This window comes from Aquarana catesbeiana, linkage group LG03 (assembly GCF_042186555.1).
Source record: "Aquarana catesbeiana isolate 2022-GZ linkage group LG03, ASM4218655v1, whole genome shotgun sequence".
NCBI classification, from domain to species: Eukaryota; Metazoa; Chordata; class Amphibia; order Anura; family Ranidae; genus Aquarana; species Aquarana catesbeiana.
Window position 1 is genome coordinate 642,591,627 of NC_133326.1, and position 22,795 is coordinate 642,614,421.

A 22,795-nucleotide genomic window follows, 5' to 3' on the forward strand; every position below is an offset into this window, starting at 1 on the left:
AAAACCATCACCATGTTAAAGAAGAACTCCACTAAGCTCTATTTGAAGCTCAACTGGCCACATAGCATACGGTCTGACAGGGGTGGGCAACTGCAGCTGTTTTGGAACTACATATCCCATGAGGCACTGCAAGACCAACAGCCACAAAGCATGACTCCCAGAGACAGAGTCATCACGGTAAGACTGACAGGTAGGCAAAGGTATGATGGGACTTGTAGTTCCACAACAGCTGGAGGGCCGCAGTTGCACACTCCTGGTTTATAAGCTACCAAGTCTTTTAAGGGCTTTTTCAAACGTGCAACAGCCCTTGCCTCCCCCTTTGTAAAGTGATCAATGGTGGATTGCTTCTCAAATAGAGTTTGAAAGGTGGTTAAGAAGCGATATGGGACCAGGTTTCATTTTATACCCCTAAATATGTATGCAGCACGAAACATTGCCAGAAAGGTGAACTTTAAAACTTTGCAATCAGAGTTCTTCTTTAAGTGACAACAGCAATGAAATGAGGTGCGACGGGTCTACATGGAAGGCTGGGAAAGAAGGCTGGCATGAAAAAAAATCAGAAACATGGCAAGCACCCACCGGAGACATACAAAACAAGTAAACAAGGAAATGATGAGATGAGGTCATACCAGAATGGGTCAGCGGATGACAGCAATGCACAGGAAGGATCGCCTAGAAGACAACAGGATATGGTTCCCCCCCGTTATCTTTTCACGTGTTATGTTCATGCAGCCCCAGCCTCGCTCTTACACTACAGAGCAGAGATCTGCCACTTTCCAGGCTTTGTTCTCCACCCCGCTTCTTCCACCTCCAAGCCCGCTGTCTCTCTCTTGGTCCTTGTCACTCGAGGATAACCACATCCCTTCACTGCTTCTCAGAGATCTCCCGTCTTTACACAAGCGCTGACCTTCATAGCTAGAAGAAAAAAAAAACAAAAAAACAATTGTGGTGAATTATAATAGAGCCAGAGGGGAGAAGGAAGTAAGCTGCAGCGTACTAGACACACAACCTGTCATACAACAAACACAAGGTGTGGCAGCTGCCAAAATAAGTAACTGTGTCCCCCAAGCAATGCACACTTCTTAAGTATCTTAACCACTTAAAGGACCGGGGCTATTTTTCAAACTTGTTGTTTACAAGTTAAAATACAATTTTTCTTTAGCTAGAAAATTACTTAGAACCCCCAAACAATTAATTTTTTTTTTTTTTATTAAAAAAAAAATTATATATTATACATTTTTTTTTCAGACACCCTGGAGAATAAAATGCGGGTCATTACAATACTTTGTCACACCGTATTTGCGCAGCGGTCTTATAAAGGCAATTTTTTGGGGAAAAATACACTTTTTTTTTTTTTAATTAAAAGAAAACAGTAAAAGTTATCCCAATTTTTTTTTTATATTGTGAAAGATGATGTAAATGATACCCAACAGGTCATGCTTCAAAATTGCGCCCATTCGTGGAATAACGATAAACTTTGACCCATAAAAATCTCCATTGGCGACGTTTAAAAATTTCTACAGGTTACAGTTTTGAGTTACAGAGGAGGTCTTTTGCTAGAATTATTGCTATCACTCTAACGATCACGCCGATGCCTCACATGTGTGATCTGAACACCGTTTACATATGTGGGCGCGACTTGCCTATGCGGAGGGACAGGGCGCTTTAAATTGTTTGGTTTTTTTTTCTTATTTTACTTTTTATTTTTAACTTTTATTCATATTACAAGGAATGTAAACATCCCTTATAATAGAAAAAAAAAAAAAAAAAGCATGACAGAACCTCTTTACTGTGAGATCAGGGGTCAAAAAAAATGTCCCTTTAAGGCCGTTGGGCGGAAATGACGTTTGACGTCGCTTCTGTCATCCAACGTCACTGAGTCAAGTGGGGGCCCATCATTCCCTCACTCGACACAGTGCCTTAGAAGGAAAAGGATCGGATCATCTCCGCTACCGGCAGCTCTGGTAAGCAGCTGAGACGACTGTAACGCGGCGGGAGGGGGGTGGTCATCTCTCCTGTTGCCGATAAAAGTGATCTTGCAGCGAATCCGCCGTGGAGAGCACTTTTATCCGAACGCGGACCACCCACCGTTTACGAATAACCTAGGGTTATGCCATCAAAGTACCGACGTATAACGACGGCGGGCGGTCTGGAAGCGGTTAAAGTTTATTTCCACTTTTGCAGTCACATTTGAAGAACAAAAAACAACACAAAAAAATCACTGCGCTATCAAAAAAAAAAAAAAAAAAACTTAAAGGGGTTGTAAAGTTATTATTTTTTTTTTTTTTAAATAACAAACATGTTATACTTACCTTCACTGTGCAGCTCGTTCTGCACAGAGTGGCCCCGAACCTGGTCTTCTGGGGTCCCTCGGCGGCTGTTTCAGCTCCTCCCCGCAAGCATTTACCACCTTCATGTGAGCTCCCTCGCACGGTGGTGAGTGCTTGCGGGCGCGCTCCCGTGATACAGCCGGCGGCTATAGCCGCTCGCTGTATCACTCGGCCCCGCCCCCCGGCGCGCCGCGTCATCGGATGTGATTGACAGCAGCGCGAGCCAATGGCTGCGCTGCTTTCAATCCATCCACTGCAGCCAATCAGCGACCAGGCTGAGCTGCAATGAAGCTGACGAGGACGAGGAGCGAAGATTCGAGGCGTCAGGTAAGTAAAACGGGGGGCCTGGGGGCGGCGGTACTGTCAAAAGTTTTTTCACCTTAATGCATAGAATGCATTAAGGTGAAAAAATTTTTACCTTTACAACCCCTTTAATAAAAAGCAGCAGTTCAACTGTGAGATAAGCACAACAATACAGAAAACAAGGATACCATAAATTATGTAAGGGGCATAAATTCAATTGATGCAGAATACAATAAAAAGAACTGAAATATAGTGATGAAAATACATGAAATCATGAGTGCACAAAATGGTTAAATCATGTATAACAAGGTCAATGAACTCCCCTCACAGTGATCCTCCACCACTTAAAATACGCTCTTACCAGATAGCAAGCAAAACAGGCACGTATGTAGACCAAAATCCGGGTGTCCAACTAGTAGTGAGGCATCCCTCTATGCAGTGCAGCAGATGGCAAGCAAACCAGGTGCATATGTAAACCGAATCCGGGTGTCCAGCTAGGAAGGAAGTTACCCTCTGTGCAGCGTAGCTCCAAATGATGAAGAGACAAGGAGTTGTTGTAAAATTTTTTCCTTGTTTTCCACATTTGAAGAACCCTGATATTTGTTGGCTACGTTGTTCCAGTTCACACAACACACTCAAAAATTATTTTAAATAAATTTCTGAGAACCGAGCGACCAAACACCACGGAACGCTCAGTTCTCAGAGCTCCCTGAGCAAAGAGCTGGTGGCTGTCTCACTGTAGTGCTGGGCTGTGGAGGGGTGGGAGCGGCTCGCTGAGAGGCTAAGCCGGGTGCTGGCCCAGGCATGTGGGCGGATCCCGACTTCATTGTCACAATCTTGCACAAGCCTGGACCGGTGACGTCAGCCGACCGCATGCTTGAGAACGCTGTCTGCTGAAAATGGGAACAAACTGCACTCCTGTGATCCACAAGAAAAGTACAGCCAAACAAGCTTTGGCTGTACTTCCTTTAAAAGGACTTTAAAGGTACATTAAACTATACTCAACTGTTCTCCAAGGCTGTGATCCCCCGGAGCTCCCTGCTGGCCCCTGATATCTTCAGCCTGGCGGCTTCCAGGCATCGATCCCCAGACACTGTAATTGGCTGGTCTTAGATGACATCACTCCCACGCATGCTCAGGAGATCAGTCAACTTCGCATGGCTAAAATTGTACACTGAGCTGCACGTACGCAGCTTAGTGTACAGCCGGAACAGGGATGTATAGTAAAGAAAAAATATGAGTTCAAATAAAATTATATACTCAAATTATATACTCAACCAGGTGGATGCAGCATCTGTCCTCCATGCTTCCAAGACTGAGAACTGAGCGATCAAAGACCATTGATCACTCAGTTCTCAGTCTTCAGTGAGCAGAGAGCCCAGTGCTCACTGGAGCAGCTGGCTCAGTCTCCCAGCAGGTCGGGCACCTAGGTGGATCCGGACATTAAAGTCAGGATCTTTCCAGGGCCTGGGTCAGCTGAGTGATGTCAACTGACAGCGGACTTTAGCCCACTGTAGGCTGAACGTTAATCACTGGAGTTCAGCACAAACTGCACTACTGTAATCCATAGGAGAAGTAGGGCCAAAAAGCTTTGCCCATCCTTCTCCTTTAATTCAGAAAAGACAAAAGTATGTCTCTTCTGCATTATAAATCCTTCCTATTCTCGAATGAAAAAAATAAAAATTAATAAAAATCGTGATTGTCCACAATTTCACACTAAATTGTACTGCCCAAGCCTTGATTAGTAAGACACTGCACTAGACATGTGCGGTTCGTTTCATTTTTGGAAATTCGGATGTATCCGAATTACAATAGTACCGAATTTAAATGAATCCGAAATAACGAAAAAAAAATTTGGACGCAATTCGAATAGTTTTTGAATCTCCAAAAGGAATAAAATAGAATAGAAAAAAAAAAAAAAAAAAAGGAAAAAGGACATAACAGAAAATTAAACAATAGAATATAATGGAGTAAAAAAGAACAAAATAGAACAGAAAATAAAAAAAAAAAAAACAGGATAGACTAGAATATAATAGAAATAGAATAACATAGCAAGAATATAACCGTCTTCTGAAACTCAAATTTTCAATAGAATACATTTGAATACATAAGAAAAATATAGAATAGAAAAAAAATGAACAGACTAATAGAATAGAAAGAATAACCATTTCCCAAAATTCAAATAGAATCAATTTGAATAGAATAGAACAGAATAGATTAGAATAGGAAGGTGGTTATATTCAATTTTTTTCTATTCTTTTCAAATTGATTCTATTTGAATTTTGGAAAATGGTCATATTATTTCTATTCTATTTTTTTTTTTTATTCTATTCGAATTTCAGAAGATGGTTTTAATACTATTTAATTCTATATTTTTTATCTATTCCTTTCGATTCTTTTATTTTCTATCCCATTTTGTTCTGTTTTACCATTATATTCTTTTCTATTCCATTCTATTTTTTCTATTATATCTTATTCTCTTTGGAAATTTGAAAACCATTCGAATCGATTCGAATACAAATAAACAAAACAAATTTAGAAAACAAAGTAAACGGATTTAATGAATTTATGTAAATAACTAATCGAAACAAAATTTTTCATTCTGCACATGTCTACTGTGCACATCTTGTTTACACGTCTTACATCCATCCATCTGCATTATCCTGCTGAAAGAGGCGATTGCCATCAGGGAATATCATTCCCATGAAGAGGTGTACTTGGTCAGCAACAATGTTTAGGCAAGTGGTACGTTTCAAAGTAACATCCACATGAATGGCAGGATTCAAGGTTTCCCAGCAGAATATTGCCCAAAGCATCACACTGCCTCCAGTGGCTTGCCTTCTTCTCATAGTACATCCTGGTGCCATCTATTCACCAGGTAAGGGACACACATGCACCCAGCCATCCACATTATGTAAAAGAAAAATGTGATTCATCAGGTCAGACCACCTTCCATTGCTCCGTGGCCCAGTTCTGATGCTCAGCATGGGCACCCTGATCGGTCTGTGGCTGCGCTGCCCCAAACACAACACAAATTGTGATTGTAACGAAACGTCCCACACTCCGCTTGAGTGCTTTCGTCATATACCCTTCCTCACAGTCTGAATATAGGATATCAGATATTCCAACTGTTCACAAGCACAAAACAAGACAATACTTGTTTAGCTGCTGAACATGGACTGATTTGAGATGACACACAAATATATACAGCAGGCTTACAATAAGAACTGTAACCAGAAACCTAATTAACATGAGCTAAGTAACTAATCCCTTAAAGCAGCCGATGTGACTCCGTGCCCTCCGGAGCATTGTTTGATTAATCAGGATTTCACTATAGGTCAGACTTGTTGTCACTGAGCTTCACATATTAGTATAAACACAGGACACCTTCTCACAATAGCAGGAGCTAATTACAATTAACAATGCAAACAGTGATCTCCCCCCTCCTCAGCCTAGTAGGCAACAAACTATAGTAGGAGTAGACTGTCCACCTCCTACCCAGTTCTAGAGGCCAATGTGATCAGCTCTCTCAACTAACACGTTGAGTTCAGAATCAAACAAACCAAGAATAGTCTTTACATATATCCTGGGAGATATTGTGGATAAATATTACTGTCCCATTTTAAGTAATCCACGATATATTTTCTCAGTCACTATTCCTAATATGGCATATACAGGGTTCCCAGAGTCTGTGTGTCTTGGGGGACAAGGACCTGAATCTAAAGTAACACCACCTCAAGGGTCCCCAGGCATACAGCTCACAAAGAGCACTGTTCCCCCAAATGCCAGGGCCCATATTCAGTAGGCGAGAGGCCAGCATTCAGTGCCCTCCAAAAGCCTCTGTCCCGGGTGAGTTTGTCACAGTGATGCCTATTTTTGCTGCTTTCTACTGTTGCCTGACTACCTCTGCTAGAAGCCTGTTCCAAGCACCAACTACTCTGAGATTTCCCACAGACACACTCCAAAATCTTGTGTTATGGCTATAAAGGGAAGAGGGGACAAATCTATAATAATGCTCGCACTTTACCTGCATGAACCTGTTGGACATACCATTTTGTAGTCATGTTAAATCCTGACAGAAGTTCTAACCCTTTCCCGCTTAGTCTAACACCAGATTCTTGGCTGAAGTAGTTTTTTAAAGCCTAGGCTTACCAAAAACAAAAAACAAAAATAAATAAATAAATTAAAAAAAAAAAAAAAACACACAGCACAAGGGATATTACCTTCAGTGAGATGCGGTGCCTTGTGCGGCTGGGTCCTCCTTTTGCCCAAATCTTCCTTCTCGGATGCCCAACCCTGCCGCCATAATCTTCCAGTACAGCGGGGCGAATAATAGAACCAAGGGTCTCATCAAGAGTGCCACCTGGCCACGATCTATGGAGGAGCAGACCTCAGCTTGTCCTCCATTCATACTTCACATTTTTTTCATGGAAGATGTAGTAAGGCTTCTATGAATAGAGGAGCTGGGTGGAAAGGGCAGGCAAAGTCGGAAGAGGAAGATTTTGGTGAAAGGAGGACAACGCAAATTAAGGGACACATCTCACTGGAGGTAAGTATTCCAAAAAAAAAGTAAGTAATGTCCATTATGCAGATTTTTTTATTTTAGGTAAACTTAGCGTGTAAGCAATGGCAATCCATGTTTACTTCCAGTCTGACTTTTCCCCAAAAGAGGTTTAAAGCTGAACTCCAGGTATGATCTTTATCGCAAAGTTACATTGGTCCAGCTTGGCACAATGCAAGCATGGATCTCCCATACCGGAGGGTCCGCTGGGGACGCCGAAAATGACTGTCGGCGCTACTACAGTGATCTTCCATGTCTTGTGCCGAGCATCTTCTCCTCTGCACACTAACTGCAGGGGGCACTTATTCAGCACTGCCCCCATTCATAGAACGCCTTGTAACTTTTTGTTTAAGGAATACAATCCTCTCCAACAGATTTTTTTTTTTTGTTTTTGTTTAAAGAATACAAACACTTTTCTTTTGTTTTTGTGACAGTGTATTTATTTAAAAAAAAAAAAAAAAGAAGAGCTTTTTTATAAATGGCGGCAGTGCTGAGCAAGTCACCTCCTGCGGAGAAACCACTTAGCACAGGACCTGGAAAATTGCAGCAATCACTGTAGTAGCGTTTACTACTACAGTGATTGTTAGCTACCCCAGCAGTCCCTCAGGTATGAAATTGACTTAACTTCTGTCCAAGCTGGACCAATGTAAGTTCGCAAAACAGAACATACCTGGAGCTAAACTATAAGCTTTGCTAGTTGGCTATAACAGAGCCTACATTTTACGTGAACTTACTGGAGTTATGTCAGCTCCTCTTTGATTATCAGTAAGACTGTGATCACTGGGGATTGTGCCCATCTGGTACAGTCTATGATGATCAGAATTGGTTTGTCTACTGCTGGTCTTTACTCTGTCAATTTGCCGATTGTATAAAAATCTTGAGTCTGCGTGAAAAATGTTTTTCTACATCTCCAAGCCCTGAGGAAGGGAGCGGTGTAAAGACCCCGAAATGTTCTGGTTTTTGTATATTATGTCTGGGATAAACCAATTTTGAAAATTACACTGTGGCACTTCACTTCCTAAATCATCCATATCCATATCCATGGTGATTTTGTAAATCCTTTGGTGTGCAGAAACTGTCTGCCCAGTATTCAAATGCCCCCTAATATACTTGTTATATAATAATACAAAACCATCAAACAACCCTTAGGATTCTAGTGCTGTTAACCCAACCATTGAAACAGTCTATGTTTTCATGATACAGTTCACATCTGCCAAAGCACTACTGACCACATCTATGGAGGGTAACAGAACGACTACAACCTTTTTACCGCAGGGAAAGCGTTGAAATAGTTTTCAGGTCTCAGGGAAGCCATGCTAAAATTTTTTGGGAGTCATTGGAAAGAATTACCCTTACGTCGGAGATCAGCGGGAAGAATGACCAATATAATCACCCAATATAAATCTGCCTTCTTAAAATATAAGTCCTCCATGCTGCCAAACAAACCTACTTTGTCACTCTCATTAATACTCTGTCCTCCAGTCTTCGTCGTCTCTAACTAGCAGTAACTCGCTCACTGCTCACGAGATTGCATCAATCTTGTTTTTGTAGTGATTGGCAATGTGTGGGAACATCTCCACTGCACAGACATCTAACCCACTTAACATACCCTGTAAAAATCCACTCTCAAACACTCTCCTCTTTTGACCTTGCTACTACCGAAGAGGTCTGTAAAGTTATCTCAGAAGCCGGCCTTACCACCTGTCCCCTCACATCTACTACGGCCAACCCTCTTCTTCTATCTTATGCTCCCTCACATCTTCAATCTCTCCCTGTCTACTGGCACCTTCCCCTCCCCTCTAAAACATGCCCTGATAGCCCCCATACGTAAAAAGCCCTCACTGGATCCCACCAGCCTAAACAACTTAAAACCCGTCTCCTTGCTCCCGTTTGCGTCAAAACTTTTAGAATGCTTAGTCTACAACTGTCTTGGCTCCTATCTCACTGACAACAACCTTCTTGACCCCTTACAATCTGGCTTTCGCTTGCGACTCCACTGAAACTGCCCTACTGAAACTCACAAATGACCTATTAACTGCTAAAATCAATGGCCACTATCTCATTCTACTCGACCTCTCTTCAGCCTTTGATACTGTTGACCATCCTCTCCTCCTCAAAAAACTCCTCTCTTGGCCTTAAAGACTCTCTCTCGTGGCTTTTCTCCTACCCCTCACAGCACTCCTTCAGTATGACCCATAACTGTTTGCTCCTCTCCACTTCCTGTTTCTGTAGGGGTACCTCACTTTCTGTCCCCAACACACAAATCTATTGCTCTACTCCTCACCTCACTCCTTTAGTCTCCTCTCGCATTAATTACTTACTAACTGAAATATCAGCTTGGATGTCACGCTACTTCCTCAAACTCAATCTTTCTAAAACCAAGCTCATAATTTTTCCTCCAGTCCAATCCCCCCCCCCCCCCCCCCCCCACATCTCCATCAAGATCAATAATATAACCATCAGTTCCCAGTTCCTCCCCTCATGCCAAGGTACTAGGGGTAATCCTGGACTCTGACCTGTCCTTAAATCCCCAAATCCAATCACTGTATAAATCGTGCAGACTTCACCTACTTTAAAACATCTCCAAAATACACCCCTTTCTAACCGTTGACACCACTAAGCAACTTATTCACTCCCTTATCTCTCGCCTTGACTATTATAACTCCCTCCTCTGCAAGCTATCCCCTCTTCAGTCTATCATGAATGCCGCCGCCAGACTTATCCACCTTAACAACCGTTCAGCGCCAGCCAATCCTCCCTGCCAATCCCTCCACTGGCTTCCCATTGCCCAACTAATACAATTCAAAACTCTAACAACACATTCAAAGCCATTCACAATTCTGCCCAAGCTACAGTACCAATCTCCATTTATCACCCAAACCATCCTCTCCGCTTCTCCCAAGACTGTCTGCTCTCTAGCTCCCTTGTCCCCTCCTCCCATGCTCATCTCCTGGACTTCTCCATAGCCTCTCCCATCCTCTGGAACTCACTACCTCAATTTGTCCGGTTATCTCCTACTCTATCCACTTTGAGGCGATCCCTGAAATCCTGCCTCCAGCTAACAATCGAATCTTCCAGTCCCCTCATCAGTTCATCCCTCACAGTCCCTACCTTTTGTTTCGCCAGTCCCTCCTTCTTAGATTGTAAGCTCGCAGGAGCAGGGCTCCTCTAACCCTCTTGTTTTGAAATTTTACTGTTGGTGCATTGTCTCCCTTTACATTGTAAAGTGCTGCACAAACTGTTGGCGCTATATAAATCCTGTATAATAACAATCATAACCCTTACGCCAGAGGTCAGCGGGAAGAATGACCCTCCTCTCCAGTGGTGGTCACAATGCCACCCTTACAGACAGCTAAAAATATAATTGGTCATGCAGCTGGCTCCACCATATGGTGTTGGCCCTAGAACTATGTAGGCTCCATCAAATGGAAGATCAAATCGCACACCCTAGAAACCCCTAGATGAGATTGGCTGCTGTACAGTACCAAAGTAGGCTTGAAAGTGAAGAATTGCCATGTTATAAAGAACATCTAAACATGTTAATTGTACCAAAGCAGCACCTTGAAATCAATAAGCAATTAAAATACTTAATTCTTCTTTTTTGTGCTTTTAACTGATTTTTTTTTTAAGTTGGTGACAGGGTCCCTTTAACAGATACATATAAAAGAATAGTTACCAACACCAATCACAAAAAGTGACTGAAATAAGAACAACTCAAAACCATTAGGGAGAGTTTACACCTGTGCACGCAGTAATGCATGGTAGCGCATGTTCTGCTGCATATTGCTGCAAAGTACCATAATGCACAAAATTTAACTGCGGTATAATGTGGTGTCATAGATTGAATGGAGTTCCAACATGCCATACCATTTCACAAATGTGCACCATATCTGTGTTGCAATTTACGGCATTAAAAGAATTATGTAAAAAATGTATAACGCTGAATTTGATCTTTGCCCGTGGCATAAAATGGACACAAGAGCCGTTTTAGTGGTGCAACAGGTTTGTAAAGAATTTATTAAAACGAATCATATGTATCACACCCAAACAAGCCTAAGGGCTACTTTACAACTATGCAGGTGCAACAGCATGCACACAATTTTACAGGTCACAATCAGGTCTCATTCACACGGGTATACCTCTCCATACACCCGTGCAAAGGGCCGTCATTTCCCACATGGGATGCACAGGTGTTCACACTGTCTGCACTCGAGAACACGCACTCAGGTGGCTGTTGAATTGGGACCAGCAGCTGTGTCCCCATAGACATGAATGGGACTGTTTGCACCCAGATGAATGGAACACCTGTGCAGGTATAGACGCCCCTTTGCCCAACCACAGATAAGTACACTCGTGTGAATGAGGCCATTGATTTTAAAAGGCTGCCCTATGCGTGAAAATTGCACAAAAGAAGTACATGACCCATTGTATTTTTTTTGTATCCATACAGTTTGAGCGCACGTTAGCATGAGATGTTGGGGTGCCATTAAAGTGGTGGTAAACTGCAGCAGAGTAAAAAACACCTGTAAGACAATAGCAAAATGTGCTAGTATGCACAAACTTAGAATGAAGACCTCCAGCGGCACGCTGTCACCAATGAGAGAGCTGACGTTTAGCCTTTCTTCCAGGTTCGCAGGCTCCAGCATGGTGACTCGCTTGAGCCGCGATGACGCATTCGCATGGGAGCCCTCGGTTCCGGGACACAAAGCTCTGAAGATCAGGTATACTCAGAGCGCATGCGCTGGTAAGGTCACTGGCTGCACCCAGGGTGAATATCTCCTAAATGGGGCACATTTAGGAGATATTCATTTTACCTACAAGTAAGCCTCATCATAGGCTTACCTGTAGGTAAGAATCAGAAAGCGGGCTTTACCACCGCTTTAAGACTTAATGGCACTGCCACCTGCCTACTAAAGGAATGCACTTTTTTGTGCATTGCAAAAACATTCACAATTTTGTGTGCATTCCCATATTGCATAGATGGGAACCTAGCCTAAAAAAACATTCTGGAGAGGGAGGACAAACATACCTCCTAGACACCCTGTCAGATGCCAGGACACTGTCTGTATCAGCTCTTTAAGTGGAGAAAAGGGAACATTTTCTTATTTCATCATTAAGGAAGGTCATTGTTCTAAATTTATTAGAGGATTACATAATGTAGAGAAACAGTGAATCGTACACGGCCTAAAGAGGAGGCTACTGAAAAATCAAACATATTTTAACAAGGTTACAATGTTAGTTTTTTATTATTATCAAAGTAAAACAAGCACAAAATAGTAAACAAAATAAAGTATAAAATTTTGCTATATACAGGTGCATCTCATAAAATTAGAATATCAAAAAGTTCATTTCAATAATTCAAAAAGTGAAACTAATTTGATATAGATGAGTTACCCACAGTTTCTTTTATTTATGATGATTATGGCTTACAGCTAGTGAAAACCCAGAATTCAGTATCTCAGAAAATTTGAATATTACATAAGTCCAATAAAAAAAAAAAAAAATTATATATATTACAGAAATTTTGGCTTACTGAAAAGTATGTCCATGTACAGTATAGTATGCACTCAATACTTGGTTGGGGCTCCTTTTGCATGAGTGACTGCATCAATGTGGCGTAGCATGGAGGTGATCAGCCTGAGGCACTGCTGAGGTGTTACGAAAGCCCAGGTTGCTTTGATAGCAGCTTTCAGCTCGTCTGCATTGTTGGGTCGGGTGTCTCATCTTCCTCTTGACAATACCCCACAGATTCTCTATGGGGTTTAGGTCAGGCGAGTTTGTTGGCCAATCAAGCACAGTGAGACCTTGATCGTTAACCGCTTGCCAACCATCTGCACGAAGGTTCAAGGAACTAACTTTAAACTTTTAATCAGATGGTATAGAACACCGGTGAAGCTACAAAAATTTTTCCCCGCAACTTCTGATTATTGCTGGAGATGCCAGAAAGAACGTGGCACCATTCTCCATATTTTTTGGACCTGTCCCAAAATAGAACACTTCTGGAAAGAGGTTAAACACATTGCCCGAAAATTCATGGAGCGCCTAATACTGGACGACCCAGCCTTTTTTTCTCCTCCGCGCCTCCAGTGCCCCAGGCACGCCACCAACAAGAAGGCTACTCCAAGACTTGGACGCTCTGGAACATGTTCATCTTCTCTGACGAAGGTAGAACCTTTTTGACTGTAACTTTGCCAATTAAATCTACCTTACTAGGACTCTGAACACACTTGGTATTCTAGAAATACCAAACATGCAATCCAACTACCGTCTGTACGTCTCGCAGCCGCACATTTCATCTCTCCATCCCTCCTCCAACCCCCCCCCCCCCCCCTCCGCACTCCCCTCCCACTCACACACCCCCCCTCTTTCCTTCTCTTCTTACCCCTCTTTCCTTTCTGCTCTTTTCTTTTCCTCTTTTTGTACTCCAATATCCTTTCTCTCTTCATGGATCTGTGCTTCTACGGCTCTATGTTACCCTTTATACAAAATTGAAAAAATTATTTTGGCTGGTTCCGTGGTCCCACCCTATTAAAACAATTTTTTTTTTTGGCTATGATTTACCTTAGCCCTGCCAGGTTCCGAGGTTATGTCTTCGCTACATCTAGCCAGGCATATACAAGACGCATCAGGCGGTCAGTGGACATAATGTCTTCCTGTGTTTTCAACTTCTGCAATGAATATATGTAATTATGCCAAAACTGTTCATATCCTGTTGTGGGTCCCTGAATCATGCTCTTTGACTAAATAAAAGATTTGTAAAAATTTTAAAAAACACGAGTTTCACTTTTTAAATTGAATTACCGAAATAAATTAACTTTTTGACAATATTCTAATTTTATGAGTTGCACCTGTATTTCTTGGCATTACAATGACCCACCAGCAAAAAATAAATTCCTATTCTCCTGATGCCACAGATGTGTATGTTATTAGTCGTCTGTAATCAATAACTACGCGTGTGTTATTTTATTCTACCCAAGGCATCCTTTACACGGGTGACAGGTATAAACTGGCTAAGTGGTGGTTTTACCACCCCCCAGCATGCACAAATAAAAAGGATAAACAAGGCTATATGTTGCGGGAAATTTAAAGGGAAAACTTTTGTTCCAGAACAGGGAGCGGGTACCTGTCAAAACCAGGTACAGCTCCCCCACCAAAAAGTGGCAAAAAACTTGAGGAGGAGGGGGGGCGTAGGAGGCAGACAAGCAGAACCTCCCTTTTGAGTGAAAACGGTTAAATTAGGGCTTGATCTGGGTTATCTTTATTATCTTTTTTTCATTTCGGCAGTCCTTGCCACCAATCTTAAAAGCAATCCACGATGGGTCACCTTTTAGAGGGGGGGTTGGCATGTGACTGGGAGACAAATAGGTTGCCTGCACCTCTGCACTGCACCCACATGCATCACAGGGTCCCGAAAATTATATCCTATGTCATGTTCGGCAAAGAGTACTACTAACCAACGTGACACGGGGTATCATTTCTGCTGCGGCCATAAAGCAAAGCATTGTGGCTAAGACACGTGGACAACCATGTATGGCTGTTAGGGTTGCATTGATACCAAGCATTTACATGAGTATTAGTACTTGTGCAAATGCTCAGATACCTAAATCTAAAACCTTTGCTGTGCAATTTGAGCCCATACAAAATGAATGGGTACAAATTGCACCCCACCGCTCTTGTGTGAGCCCAGGCTTCTCATAGTGAGTTCAGCCTGCGTTCACAACAGGAGCGGTGCGGGAAACCCCCATGCAATTCGGACAGGAATTGCACCACATTCCATTTGTTTGCAGTGCGATTTGAGCCTATTCATTTTGTATGGGCTCAAATCACACTTCAAAAGGTATCAGTAATTGGTATTGGCCAGTCCTTGAGCACAAGTATTAGTACTTGTCTGGCCGATTAAAAAAAAAAAAAAAAAACAGTATAGGTGCAACCCGATTGGCTATCTTTGCAACTTAAAGGGCGGCGAGTTTTTAAAACCGCGGCTTAATAGACTAAATTTTATATTTTTATCACCCACTGGCTGCCTATCTGAATGATCGCTAATAGGATTCTCCTGTAGACAACCTCCTCAAACATACAAGGGAGGCTTCTCTTACTACAGGGGGTCCCCGGGTTACAAACAAGATAGGGACTGTAGGTTTGTTCTTAAGTTGAATTTGTTTGTAAGTCGGAACAGGTACATTTTTTAAGTGTAGCTCCAGCCAAAAAATCTATTTTTAAGTTTTTTAGATAGCATAGGGAAGGGTTATCACCCCTGTAATGCTTGTTTTGCTGTCTGTGCCCCTGTTCAGAAGATTTCACCTCACTTTCTGTCCCAATGACAATTGGATTTTGAAAATTTGGGGTTAATAGGGAAATAAGGATTGGTGATAAAGCATCAGTGGAGACACCTTTTACCCATATTAACTCTTACAGGAGTGAATTTCCCTTCCTAGGGGTAGATTTGCTCTCACTTCCTGTTGTCTCCCTCTGTTTGTAAGTAGGAGTCGTTTGTAAGTCGGATGTTTGTAAGTAGGGGACCCCCTGTATTGATTATTGTGAATGGCTATCACAGTGATCATGTGTTTGGGAGCTGGCTCCAGATTGTGCACCCCCAGACAGGGCCGTTTGAAGGAATTTGGGGGCCCCAAGCAAAATGGACATGAAGGCCCCCCCAACCCTGCCCCCACCCCCCCGCACTCAAAGCCTACAGGAAATGGCATGGTAAAGAAAGAAGAAAATGGAAAGAAAGCTATGGTAATTGTTTTTATTATGGTCAGCAAGCTACCATATTTTTATTACCAAATGGGTCTTGATGACTGCCTCCATCCTTACTGCTCCCCCCCCCCCCCCCTGTGTTCTTTTTAACCCCCCTCCCTACCGCGTGGCAGGAGATTCAGTTTTCTGTACCCGGCCGGACTGGAAGGAAGTGAGCGCTCAGTGTGTGCACTTCCTGTCAGTCCGTCCGGGAACAGGAAACTGAATCTCCTGAGTCCTGTACCGCGCGGACTGCAGGAGGAAGGAAGAGGAGCTCGGCCACGCTACAGCTTATAGGAAGCGGCGGCCGGCAGCGTGGCTGGGGCTCCAAGCAATTGCTTGTTTCGCCTGTCCTGTCGCAACAGGCCTGCCCCCAGAGTAACAATCAAGTGTGTTCACAGGTAGACATAGATGGCAGTACGGCACGAGGCTGAGAATTGACATCCTACCCCCAGAACCACATCTCACGAGAGCCTTTTCTCTACATATGCGGGTCTGGCAGGGTTTTGAGAGTCAAGACATGCAACATTGTTTTTGCTTTGAAAGAAATCAATGTATGGATGTGGAGCGGAACAGAGATGGGTGGAGGATCCAAAAGAGAAAATTAAATAAAAGCCGATTCCCAAACTGATTTCAGACAATTATCCTCCTGTACATATGTGAGAACAAGTCATCATCATCATGTGCAAAAAAATAATAATGAAAGTAAAACCAGTAACCACATAATCCTTTGCAAAATAATGAAAGTAAAAACATTAAACATACTGTATATTCATACTTGGAAAAGGCAACGGAGCATGAAGAACGTGCAACTTAAAACGTAATAACAAAGCACGTATGCTTAGTACAGAGAACAGTCATTAGGACAATCATGCTAGTCAGTTTAATACATTCATAGGCTGATCATTCCAGGCAGGATCATCATGACCAAGCTTTTACGTCAGAATCTCTTTTTATAGTAACAAGGAAATAGGAGAAAAAAAAAAAACAAAAACCCATAAAACTATAATTAAAAATGATAACAGCAGAAGCTATAAAAGACAACATATGAAAATCATGTTATTGGGCGTTGCTGCTGAAGCCACAGACATGAGATGCAACGGGACGGATCAATTAGCTTAGAACTCTTGGGGAATTGAGGAAGATTGATTGAATCAGAAAACTTTTTTCTGATTGTTGCTTAAAAGAAGAGTATTGAGGTATGTTTTTTTTAGAATCATACTTACCTAGGTGGATGCAGCATCTGTCCACCGGTGTTTCTAAGGCCCCATTCACACCTGAGCGTTTTGTAGCTTAAAGCCTGAAGCTACAAAACGCTGGAGGGGAAAAGATTTAAACTATTCTCTATGAAAATGGTTCACATTTCCACTCCAAAACGCCTGAAGCCAGAAGCTCCAAAACGCCTGAAGCTCAAACAAGTTCTGGAACTTTTTTTTTTTTTAGGCAGATTTGGGCATTTTTCTGTACAAAATCACGGCAAAATCCCACGACTTTCTGCCTGAAAACGCTACGTTCAGGTGTGAATGGGGCCTAACACTGAGAACTGAGCGATCGGTTCTCACAGTTCCCCGATTAAAGAGCTGCTGACTGTCAGTCACCGGCTCTCTGCTCTACCACCCCCCTCCCGGGAGCACTGGGCTGTGGAGGGGGTGGGAGCGGCTGGCTCAGGCTCGCTGATAGGCTGTGCCAGGTGCCGGTCCAGGCATGTGGGCAGATCTGGATTCCATTGTTGCGATCTTGCCCGAGCCTGCCCAGGCTCTCGGACATCAGCCGACAGCGGGCTTTTGGCTGTACTTCTCACTTTAAAAATAGAAGTGGCCTATGCCAGGGTTATTCAACTGAGGTGCCCTTTGGGCTCTCCAGGGGGTGCTGCAAGCACAAGGTCCAGTTTTCCGTGGATCTGAGATGAAAGGAATGCAGTGGTGTTAATTGACTAAAACTGGAGAGTGCAAAATCTGGTGTATCTCCGCATAGGGGTGGCATAGTGGTGTAGTGGATAGCACTTTCGCCTAGCAATAAGAAGGGTCGCTGGTTCGAATCCCGACCATGACACCACCTGCCTGGAGTTTGCATGTTCTCCCTGTGCCTGCGTGGGTTTCCTCCGGGTACTCCGGTTTCCTCCCACACTCCAAAGACATGCTGGTAGGTTAATTGGATCCTGTCTAAATTGTCCCTAGTATGTATGAATGTGAGTTAGGGACCTTAGATTGTAAGCTCCTTGAGGGTAGAGACCAATGTGAATGTACAATGTATATTTAAAGCGCTGCATAAATTGGCGGCGCTATATAAGTACCTGAAATAAATTTAAAAAATAAATAAAATAGAAACCAATCAGCTTCCAGGTTTTTTTTTTTTTTTTTTTTGACAAAGCTTAATTGAACAAGCTTAAGTTAAAAGCTGATTGGCTACCATGCCCAGTTGCACCAGATTCTGAGTGCTCCAGTTTTAGTAAATCAATGTCTCTTCTGCAATAAAAAAACACCCATCTGCTTGCAGTCCTCTACGGCATGTAAACTGAGTCGTGCATGCGCAGCACAGCCTACAGCACCCCCACCATCCCTGTACACCAGGGTGACAGACTCCTGGAGTCAGGAGTTATGTCACCCTGTGCCTGCCAATGAAGATACCCAAGACTGGCACCGGGGGAGAAGATGCCAGTGCCATCGAGAGACTGAGAGGAGGAATGTTTAAGGAGTTTAAATCTGCTTTAAGGGCCGGTTCACCCCGGGATCGCACAGGAACGCGTACATTCCCACGTGATGCGTTTTGACAGCTCATTCATTTATTTAAATGGGCAGCAAAATGCACTGAACAGAAGTACATCTTCGCCAGCACACCATGGATCAGAAAACAAGGTTGTCCAAAGAAGGTTTTTTAATCGAAAATGGTCACATCACAAGGGGGGTGCAACGTTTCGGGGCCGCGCAGGACCCCTTCGTCAGGCAAGTGATTCAAGTCATCACTTGCCTGACGAAGGGGTCCTGCGCGGCCCCGAAACGTTGCACCCCCCTTGTGATGTGACCATTTTCGATTAAAAAACCTTCTTTGGACAACCTTGTTTTCTGATCCATGGTGTGCTGGCGAAGATGTACTTCTGTTTGATGCTTCCAGAACCCAACTGGTAATCGTTACAGCACCCATTAATGCTCTATGCCGTTTGTCCGGGAACGTGTGCGACTGGAATATTGAATTGATTGAGCAAAATGCACTGGACCACACAAATAAAGAGGTCTGCACTACTTTTCAAAATGCACTGCGATCCCCGGGATCATAGGCACAGGTTCCTCAGAATGTCATGGTAATCGCTTTTCTCTCTGGCTTTGTTGAGTGATGAGGAGGGCGGACTGATCGAAATATGTTCGATGTTTATATGTGGAAGTCTGGACCCCCCCCGAACAGAGAGAAGAGCTACACTCCGCTATGTGCCTGCTCTTAGTCTAGGACAGTGTTTCTCAACTGCAGACCACAAGGCGCCCCAACAGGTCATGTTTTCAGGATTTCCCTCAGATGAAACGGCTGTGGTAATTACTAAGGCAGTGAAACTGATCAAATCACCTGTGCAAAAAAATGGAGAGTCTGAAAACATGACCTGTTGGGGTGCCTTGAGGACTGGAGTTGAGAAACACTGGTCTAGGAAACCCTTTCTGTCTTCTGTTTATTGTGGAGCCTTAAAGTTGAATTCCAGGAATGAAGCTCCTTTGTCAAAAAGGGAAGGCACACTAGGAGTTAAAGCTTTGACAATTAGTCCACGTTCACACTGGGCCGATTTGACATGTCAAATCGCATGCCAAATCGGCAGCTATTGCACCATCCAAATCAGTGGGGCGCCGAACCGATTCCCAAAAGTAGTTCCTGTACTACTTTTGGCGACTTCGGGGGGGGGGGGGGGCGATTTGAATAGACATCTGTGCAGGAACCCGCCCAGATGTCTGTCAAATCGCCCCCCAAAGTCGGACTGCATTGCCGGATTGAAATGCGATTTCAGCTGAACACGCACGATTTCTAACCCGCAGCAGTGTGAATGAGAGATAAATCCTGGAAGCTGATTGGTTTCTATGCAGAGCTGCACCAGATTTTGCTCTCTCCAGATTTAGTAAAAACAACCCTACTGTGTCTAAAGTTGCATGACAAGTCGCACAAATGTAAATGGAGCCCAAATATGCAGATTCTGTGGGAGGTGGTATTCTTTTCTGTGAGGCACCTCTCCCTCGACCCCTTTCATACTGAGGCGGTTTTCAGGCGCTTTACCCCTGGAAATAGCCTCTGAGAAGCACCTGAAAAGCCCCTCTCATTCATTGCAGTGCGTCTTTTCACACTGGGGCGGTGCGCTTGTGGGACGTTCCAAAAAGTCCTGCAAGGAGCATCTTTGGGGCGGATTGGGATCGCTGTATTTAGTGCTCCCAAAACGTCCTGCCCATTTGAACGAATGGGCAACGCTTCCAAAGCGCCTGAAAAACAATTCGGAAGCGCCGCAACACGGGAGTTTTTAACCCCTTCAGTACAGGGCACTTATACACCTTCCCAGACCAATTTTCAGCTTTCAGCGCTGTTGCACTTTGAATGACAATTGCGCGGTCATCCAACACTGTACCAAAATGACATTTTTATCATTTTGTGCCCACAAATTGAGCTTTCTTTTGGTGGTATTTGATTTTTTTTTTTTTTTTTTTCTGCTAAAAAAAATAAATAAAAAAGACCAAAAATTTTGAAAAAAAAAAAAATGCAGCACTGATGGGTACACATAGGCGGCATGGATGGGCACTGATAGGTGGCATGGATGTAATGTATGGTACAGATGGATGCCAATCAGTGCCGAACAATAATGCCTGCCAATCAGTAATGCCCATTGTGGGCACTGATTGGCATCCATTGTGTTCTAGGGTGGCATTCCTGGTGGCGTTCCTGGTGGTCCTGGGCGGGCATCCTTGGGGGGGTCTGTGCTGATAATCAATCAGCACAGACTCCCCGTCAGAGGCGCAGCCGATCGGCTCTCCTCTACATCGTGATCAGCCGTGATTGGACACAGAGACTCTTTACCTAGATCGGATTTGCGGCGTGTCAGACTAACACACTGCAACAAGGATCGCCGCGTTGTGCGCCCCCCGGGGGGAGCGCAGCGGCTTGATATCCTGGCAACGTCATATGACGCCCGGTCAGGATATCGCAACCACATTGCCGACATCATATTGCTATATGGCGGGCGGCAAGTGGTTAAAAAAAGTGCCCTGCTAGCGGCCGAAAAGCGCTCCTTAAACAGCGCTAAAATAAACGGCACTAATGGGGCCCCAGTGTGAAAGGGGTCTTACAGTTGTCATTTTATATATTTGGAAAATGTCAATAAAAACATTATGGAACAAAGAAAACAAACAAAAACCCACTGCATCGTACTGCGGTAACATATGATCCGGTGCCGATCTGCGTTTGGGGTGCCGCTAACAATACACTGGCGCTTGCATGCAGATCAAAAAGGGACAGCGCGTTCACTTGCAGTGCGGGAAAAAAAAAAACGCGCGTGGAAGGCGCAGTTCCTGCACCGCGTTCTGGGATGGACCGGTCCTTAAAACAGTAACGCCGAGCAAACCTCCCAACTTTCCAATCGGGGACGAGCTCAGCTGTGTCTATACCCTGCAAAAACAAGCGAGCCAGCCCGCCAGGACTGAGCCAATCAGGCGCCCCCCACCGGCACGTATACGGGAAGCTGCAAGATAGACTGGCCGCTTCTGATTGGCCCAGTCCTGGCGGGCTCGCTCACACAGGATAGGACCAAGATAAGAACATGGCTAAGCCCATCACCGGTGACAACCAATGAGGGGAGGGGGTCACACATGTTCAAAATGAGATGTGTCTTCCCAAAGTGTTCTACTAGATTAGATTGTAAGCTCTTCTGATCAGGGCCCTCTTGTATTTTAGTGCACTGTCCCCTTTATAGTGTAAAGTGCTGCGTAACCTGCCGGTGTTCTATAAATCATGTATAATAATAATAATAATAATACTACTACATGTACACACCACCCCTTAGTATATATGAGGAGGAGGGAAATGAATGGGCCATGCAGGGATACAGCTGTATTCTCTCCTCAGAACTAGGACCAGTCACATCTATGTGGGGGAGGGGAGGACAGCTCTGTACACTGCAGGCTCTACTCCTCTCCTAGGACACGTGACCGGTCCAGGTATGGAGGAGAGGACGGTGCAGGCCACACATGGTCACCTCCAGATCATAACACAGAGTGTGGGAGGGGAGATCAGGGCACATACTTGGGGGGGGTCATACCAATACACAGGGGGGGGGGGAGACACACAGATATATACATCACCCCGCACCACATCCCAGAGGGCTCACCTGCTCCCGGGTCACATGACCCCCTCTGCCCCGAACCCCGGAGGTTTCTTCTCACTGTCAGCTCAGCACAGCAGATGTGACGTCACCCGGGGGCGGAACGGGGCTAGGCAACCGAAGCCCACTTCCGCCTTTCTCGGGCGGCCGATTGGCTGGGGAGCTAGAGTCCACGCCCAGCCTTTTGGATGGAGAGTGATAGGAGAGTGAGGGGGTGGGAGTGCAGAGTGTGAGCTCATCCTCATATTTATTTATTTACACTGGAATCGGTGTGTGCATAGAGAGCCCGTGTCTGTATATATATATATATATATATATAGAGAGAGAGAGCAGAGATGTTTGTATATATATATAGAGAGTGCAGAGCCATGTGTCTGTATATATAGAGAGTGCAGAGCTGTGTGTATACAGTATCTTACAGAAGTGAGTACACCCCTAACATTTTTGTAAATATTTTATTATATCTTTTCATGTGACAACACTGAAGAAATGACACTTTGCTACAATGTAAAGTAGTGAGTGTACAGC

General features: G+C 43.9%; 1 protein-coding gene across 2 annotated transcripts in view; it reads right to left on the minus strand.

The window, feature by feature from the left end:
• Window positions 1–22,408, minus strand: part of TYK2 (tyrosine kinase 2) — a 124,075-nt gene extending 101,667 nt beyond the window's left edge. The window contains exons 1-2 of one of the 2 annotated variants that reach the window (XM_073622562.1): window positions 22,274–22,408; window positions 751–915 (exon numbers count right to left, since the gene is read on the minus strand). The gene's annotated coding sequence lies outside the window, so the exon portion shown is untranslated. Of the gene's footprint in view, window positions 1–629; window positions 916–22,273 lie in introns of both variants that reach the window. The other variant, XM_073622561.1, reaches the window with a different exon arrangement.
• Window positions 22,409–22,795: the final 387 nt, after the last annotated feature.